Raw genomic sequence first — 7396 nt, 5'->3', positions numbered from 1 at the left:
TTTTAGAAAGATTTACAAAAAAATTACAAAAGTAGTACTGACTGTTCTCATATACCCCACACCCAATTTTCCCCATTAGTATGGTACATTTGTCACAAGTAATGAACCCATGTTGGTACATTATTATTAACTAAAGTCCATACTTTATTCAGATTGCCTTGGTTTTTACCCAATATTCCCTTTCTGTTCTAGGATCCCATTTAAGTCATTATTTTTCAATTCTGCATTTCAATTTTAGGCAGTAATGATTGACTTCCTGTTCTCCAAGATGAGGCTAGTGGTTCATACCTTCCTCCCACCTCCCTTTCCCCCATCTCCTGGCTTTGGCTAGTTGCATTGCTATTTTTACTTCATGAGCACAGTTTCCCCTGGGTTCCTTTCATCCTTTATGGGCTCAGTGCTTGTCACCAGACCCTTCAGCATCCCTTGGAAACACATTCTGCCTGCAGCAGAAGAAGGAATCAAAAACAAAACAAAACAACAACAAAAAAAAACCCTCAGCTGTCCTTGAGTGGACTCCAGTTCACGATACCCTCATGTGTGTTAGAGTATCATGTGCTCCACATAATTTTTTCACTGGCTGATTTTTTGGAAGTAGATCATCAGGCTTTCCAAGGCACATCTGGGTGGACTCAAACCACCAACCTTTCCGTTAGCAGCCAAACACAACCATTTGCACCATGCAGAGGGGGACAAAAGTGGAAGCAGGAAGCTCTGTTAGCTTCTTTCTGTTGCCCTCCAGATGCTTTTGTCTGAGAAGAGGCAAGAGGTAGGAGCTCAATGGGCTCTGCTTGTTCTCCATATCCTTGCATGTTCAATTTTACCTCTGTCTGGAATGTCCTCACTTGTCTTATCTGCCTGGCTCACTCCTACTTCTCCCATAAGACTCTTACTCCAGTGCCTCCTCTGGAAACAGCCTTCCCAGGCCCAGCCCAGGGGTCCTTCTCCCTCCTCTGTGCTTTTTACTTGGCTCTTTTTCTGCATAAACCACTTAACTCCAACACTGTTTCCTTGTCAGCATCTTCCACTCAATCTGATCATATCCACTCTCTGTCTCTGGTGCCTAGCACTGTGCCTGGCTCACAGTCAGTTTCATAAATGTTTTTTGAATAAATGAAATGTTTATGAGTCAAAGAACTTAGACAAATATTCTCTTTTGGGGAACAATTTTCAAACTTTCTTCTGTTGAAGTGGGTGAAGAGGGCCAGAGCCCTACCACTTGCCCCTCTCACGTGGTACCCAAGGCTCCCTTATGGAACTCCAGGGGTTCAGGGAACAAGTCCTTTTCCCTTCTCAGCACCCAACCCTTATATGGTCAGAGTTTCTCCCCTCATAACCTCTGTGTTCCTGTCCTGGCCCCATAAACCGCACTCTGAACCCTAACTTGGGCTGCCTTCCTTATTCACAACCAGCTAGCTGCCTACTTGCCCAAAAACCATCTTATGCCAACCTTTCTCTTTATTTCAGATGCCACAGGATCCTAGAATTTCAGAGCTTGGAGGTTCTTAAAGGCCACTTATTTCAACTATCTACTCCTATGTTTTCCTTAGGAAATAAGGGTTTGCCAGGATCATGGTCCGGGAAGGCAATGATGAGGAAAATTCACTCTCTTGTGAGCATTCACAAAGTGTCCCCGGATCAAGGGCATGGGTGTCACTGTATGAACTACAGGGAGATTGGGCAAATGACAGGAGGAGAGCCTTTAGTGTGACTCCATTACAATGAATCACGTAGGTAGAGCAATATTTTTACTTCTATGTTCTCGATGGGGAAACTGAAGCTCAAAAAGTGATAAGAACAGGGGTTTCCTGCCCAGCTTTATTAGCTCACAACTTGGGTAACTTCTTGCTGCCACAGCCTGGGATTTCTCTTCTTAGGCCTTGGGATTCACCACCATCTCAGGCTGGCTTATTGGGTACAAGGAAAAGAGACCAACTCAAGCTCACTCAAGTACAAGGGCATTACTGTGAAGATACACATAGTGAGAGGACAGATGCTCAAAGATATCCAGACATTGGAGCTATAACATGGGAGAGTTTCTTGAAGCAGAGGGGTGTTCTAGATTCAGCCCTAGGGCCCTCGGCCATAGTAGTTTATGGCTCCTCACCTGTGGTAGAGTCAAGATGGCCACAGATCCTCTGCTATCCCTCCTGTAGAGAGGCAGGGTGTAATTCCCATTGCCTTGAATCTGGTTTGGTCTTAATGACTTGCTTGGTCATTAATATGTGATAGATGTGACATTCTGAGTTGGAGATGCCTTATAGCTTCAGCTCAGGGCTCTTGGAATGTTCTATCTGGGAGCTGTGAACCACCTGGAGGAAGTTTAACTTCCCTGAGGAAGAGGCCATGTGAGGAGCTCTGGGTGACAATCCCAGCTGAGCCCAGCCTTCCAGCCTTGCCCACCAAAGCACCAGACATGTGGGTGAAGCCCACCTACCAGCTGCATACTTCTGCCCATGCACATGGAACAGAAGAACCACCCAGTCAAGCTCTGCTCAAAGTCCTGACCCATAAAGTCAAGGACTATAATAAAATAATTGTTATTTTTTATACCCCTGAGGGTGGGGGTAGTTTGTTACAATATAATAAATCATCATCCTGGTGTAATTCATCTACTCCACAGTATATGTTTTCCTGCCCATAGGGTTCTTCTCCTGACTCATGATGTCTACTCTCTCATGATTTCAGTTTTCAAGACATTATGAACTTTTTAACTCTAACTCTCCCTCAAGAACTTCCAGTGGCAGCTGCCAGCATTCACTGGCTCAGCCTTTCTAGAAAAAAAAACTGGTTGGTCTGACTCATCATTTTGTGCCCATACATTATTGAGCAACCTATTGAATGGTTGCCTTGGGTAAGGTGCCACTTCTGATCCAGTCAGTTGGGTTTGAGGAAGGAGTCATAGATATAAAACATGGCTGTCTAGGGGCTGCTCATTCTAGGGAGGCCATGAACAGACCCACCTGGGAGAAGGTGAGGGCTGGCAGCCACCATAAACATGCCTCTTTTCCTCTTCTCCCTTTCATCCATCCTCTAGTCCCCACCTGCTCCCAGGGACAGTTTTGTGGTGTATGCATCATGAAAGTCTTCCAAGTGACCCCATCCAATGACAGGTCCTAGTGCAAACTCTAGGAGCTCTGGTAGCATAGTGCCTAAGGCCCTGGACTGCTAATCAGAAAGCTGACGGTTCAAACCCACCAGCCACTCCTCAGAAGGAAGGTTGGGCAATCTACTCCCATAGTGACACCGCCTCAGAAACCAAGGAGGGGTTGCTATGAGTTGAGTCCGACTCCATGGCACATAACAACAACAACAACAGTGCAAACTATGCAATAGACCAGTTAACTTACTGAACCAGAGTCCTGTGTTGATCATTTAGGATGACTCAGGTATTTTTATTTTCATGTTTACATGTGAGGAAACTGAGGCTCAGAAAAGTGCTATGGTTACCCAAGCTGATAAAATCAGGAAGAGGAAGAACCTGGAGGCAAATCTAGATCTTGGACTTCCGGTCCAGTGTTTTCATATCAGCCAGACCCTCTCCTCTTCTTCCTCCCCTTTTGGGATTACTCTGCTTTTCTCACCAGCTCATCCCCAGGGGCTGGAGAAGCAGGGCCCTTTCCTGTGGAGCTCAGGCTCCAGCCTTCCACTTCAGGTGAACATTGTTTCTAGTGCTGATGTTCCATTTCTAGCTGTTTGACCTTTTTGCAGGAGCCTTGGTGAATCACTGGTTGAAGCACTCAGCTGCTAACCAAAAGGTTGGCAGTTCGAACCTACCAGGCACTCCAGAGGATTGAAAGATGGGGCAGTTTTCTTCAGTAAAGATTGACAACCATGGAAATCCTATGGGGAAGTTCTACTCTGTCCTATAGGGTCACTATGAGTTGGAATCGACTCAATGGCAATGGATTTGGTTTGCACCATTTTGCGTATGTTCTTTGTTGAAAGCTACTATAACACCTTTTTAGAATGAGGTTGGGTCTAAATAAACCAAGAAAATAGTTGATATTCTTCTCCTTGAAGTCACCCCTACCTAGGCAGAGGCACCTCTTCATACTACTTCCTGAACCCTCTCCTCCCAAATTCATCTTTGCTAGGCAGGCCGTCCTGGGTCAGGGCTCGGCATGGCTTCCTGCTCTAAGTCAACTTGGCAAGCCCTTGAATACAATGCTACTTCTGCATCCATCACCCTGCCTCTTCAGCTGTTTTGGTCTTCTCTAAAAATGTTCTGAGTTTTCTATTTCTCTCAGGTCCCATGAAGCCAGCTAGAGCTCAGTGGACTGGACTCCACTTTGCGAGGCCTCATTCCATCTACTCATGCTGCCTGAAGTAGACCCCCACTCTTGTTAGTTGCCATCAAGTTGAGTCCAACTCATGGTGAACCCATTTGTGCAGAGTAGAACTGCTCCATAGGGTTTTCAAGGCTGTGATCTTTCAGGAACACATCTCCAGGCCTTTCTTCTGAGGCTTCTCTGGGTAGGTTCAAACCTCCAACCTTTTGGCTAGTAGGCAAGGGCTTAACTGTTTGCATCACCCAGGGCTTTCCTCCAGAACCGCCCACCAATCTACTCTCATCTGGGAGGCAGTGAGAAGTGTTCTCAGAGAGGCAAGAGTGACAAAGGTCTGCACAATTGGAGTCTCTGCTACCATTTAAAGATGCCTATAGTATCACTGGGGAGCTCTGGTAGCATAGTGCCTAAGGCACTTGACTACTAACCAGAAGGCTGGAGGTTCAAACCCACTGGCCACTCCTCAGAAGGAAGATGGGCAATCTACTTCCGTAGTGATACTGCCTCAGAAATACAAGGAGGGCTCGCTATGAGTCAGGTCCGACTCAATGGCACATAACAACAACAACAACAGTATTGTTGAGAAAGAAAGGCAGATTAGAAAAGTTGTTGTTGTTGTTATGTGCTGTTGAATTGGACCTGACTCATAGTGACCCCTCCTTGGGTTTCTGAGGCAGTATCACTATGGAAGTAGATTGCCCAACTTTCCTTCCGAGGAGTGGGTGGTGGGTTTGAACCACCAGCCTTCTGGCTGGCAGTCAAGTGTTTTAGGCACTATGCTACCAGAGCTCCTGATTAGAAAAGAGCAGGCATTTTACCCTCTCATTGCTTATATGTGAATATCTGTGTGTGCAAATGAGAACATGCATTTTTCTTTTAAGCCAAGAATATCGGACACTAGTTAACTCAGTGGGGAAATTTCAGATGCTTCTGACTCACACCTCAAGACTTTTCTGTATTGTTTGAATATTTTTACATGAACATGTATTATTTTTAATAACCAGGGAAAAACATCTATTTTCTTGAGAAAAGAAAAGCCAGAAGTCATGAAGGACTATAGATTAGAAATAAAGGTCACTTTCTATTCTTAGCATTGTTTATATAACTATATATATCACAGAGTTTGGGAAAGGGCTTTGAACTTAGGCCTTGAAATCTTTTCCTGCTGATTTATTCAAATAAAAATGCTTATTCAATTGCAAGAGGAGGAACAAGAATTGGATGGCATTGACCAGGGAAACTTCTCCAGCAGAGATGGGGGAGGAAGTGGGGATTTCAGGGTAAGTTTTGAATAAGAGGAATCCTGGGGAGAATAACAGGACTCCCAGCAACCAACATTAACATTCGGGTAGGCCAACACTTTTACGCATGTGTGTGTGCACCTGTTGAGTGTGCATGTGCATGCATGTGTCTTTGTGCCCGTGTCTTTGTGCTTACACATGTGTGAGACTGTGTTCATGCCCACACGTGTAAACCTGTGGGTAGACCTATCATTACGTGAAACCTATGAAAGCTGGATGTTGCCAGGACTGCCTTGTTTTTTCCAGTTCTCACAAGTTTTCTGCCTTTGATAGGGTGCTTACCACTTTCCTATTACCTTCTATTAAGAATCCACCTCATAAACACACAGTGAGTTAGTTATCCTTTTCTGACACGTTTCTGCCTTATACAAGCTCTGACCTTCATAGATTTTACTGTAGTTTCTAAGGTGAGCAGCCAACTGAGATGTCCTGGGTCAGTGGTGGTGGCAGGCAGAGGGGTAAGGGCTCCAGAAAGTATGGGAGCTGAAGCTCCTGCACCTTCTCCATTCCTCCATTTCCTCCTCAGCTTCCCCTGCAGACCTCACCCAGAGTCAGGGCCCAGGAGGGGAAACTGAGGCATAGGGGGAGTGGGGAAAAGAGAAGAAGGGAAGAGGATCTGGTCGCTCCGGACTCCTGCATTCTGTCACCATCCCTGGGCTCCGTCATGTGTGCTCTCTCTCTTTTGGTACAAGAATGCTAAGTTCCTAAGAAAACCCCCAAAAATGCATTGTGTGGAGTTGATTCAGACTCATTGCAACCCCATGTGTTACAGAGAAGAACTGCTCCATAGGGTTTTCTTGGTTGTAATCTTTATGAAGGAAGATCATCAGGCCTTTCTTCTGCAGCTATTGGGCAGGGGGGCTGGTGTTCAAACTATCAACCCTTAGGTTAGTACTTAAGTGATCAACAGTTTGCATCCCTCAGGGATCTGCCAGGTCATTATAGCCCCAGAAAGCAGGAAGGAGAGAGGTAAAAACCAACATAAAACCACCTCTATGCTGTCGAGTCGGATCTCACGCATAGCGACCCCTCCTTGGGTTTCCGAGGCGGTATCACTACGGAAGTAGATTGCACCATCTTCCTTCCAAGGAGTGGCTGGTGGCTTTGAACCGCCAGCCTTCTGGTTAGCAGTCAAATGCCTTAGGCACTATGCTACCAGAGCTCCCAAAAACCAACATACTGAGGACTAAAATTTTGGGCCACTGGTTAACAAATTCAATTATTCTTTTAAAAATAAAAGAATAATCCCTCCTATGTGCACAGCCCTTCCAAGTTTACATTGGTTTCTCCTTTCATCCTCAAGGTAACCCTGGGAAGACACTGTTGTATCCTTTTTACAGGCAGGGAAATGGAGGCTTAGAAAGAAGGAAGGTCACAGCTTCAAGGGCTGGAGCTGAGACTAGGAACCTGGTCTCTTGTCCTCCAAGCCAGTGAGCTTCCCATAGCTACCTTTCTGCTTTAAAAAGCATGTTTTCAATATAACGTTACATGAGCACCACACATTCATTGGGGAAAAAGCCTTAAGGGAAGAAAAATGAAGATTTTCATTTTTCATTTTCTGGGGAGATAGCAGGTGGGCTCTGAAGGGGCCATGGAGGGATAGAGATGGTGGTGGTTGTGGGGACTGGTACAGATCTCAGAGCCAGACAGATACAGATTTGAATCAATGCCCTTTCCTCCCTCACTGCCTGTGTGACCATGGGCCAGTTACTTAACCTCTCTGAGCCTGGGTGATTTATTTTTTTCTATTTGTAATATGAGGATAAGAGTAAGTGACATTGAAACAAAATAACGTATGTAAAAGAT

Source organism: Orycteropus afer, unplaced genomic scaffold (assembly GCF_000298275.1).
Source record: "Orycteropus afer afer isolate SDZICR_OR568_19922 unplaced genomic scaffold, OryAfe1.0 scaffold00059, whole genome shotgun sequence".
Lineage (NCBI taxonomy): Eukaryota > Metazoa > Chordata > Mammalia > Tubulidentata > Orycteropodidae > Orycteropus > Orycteropus afer.
This window is presented reverse-complemented; position numbering follows the sequence as displayed.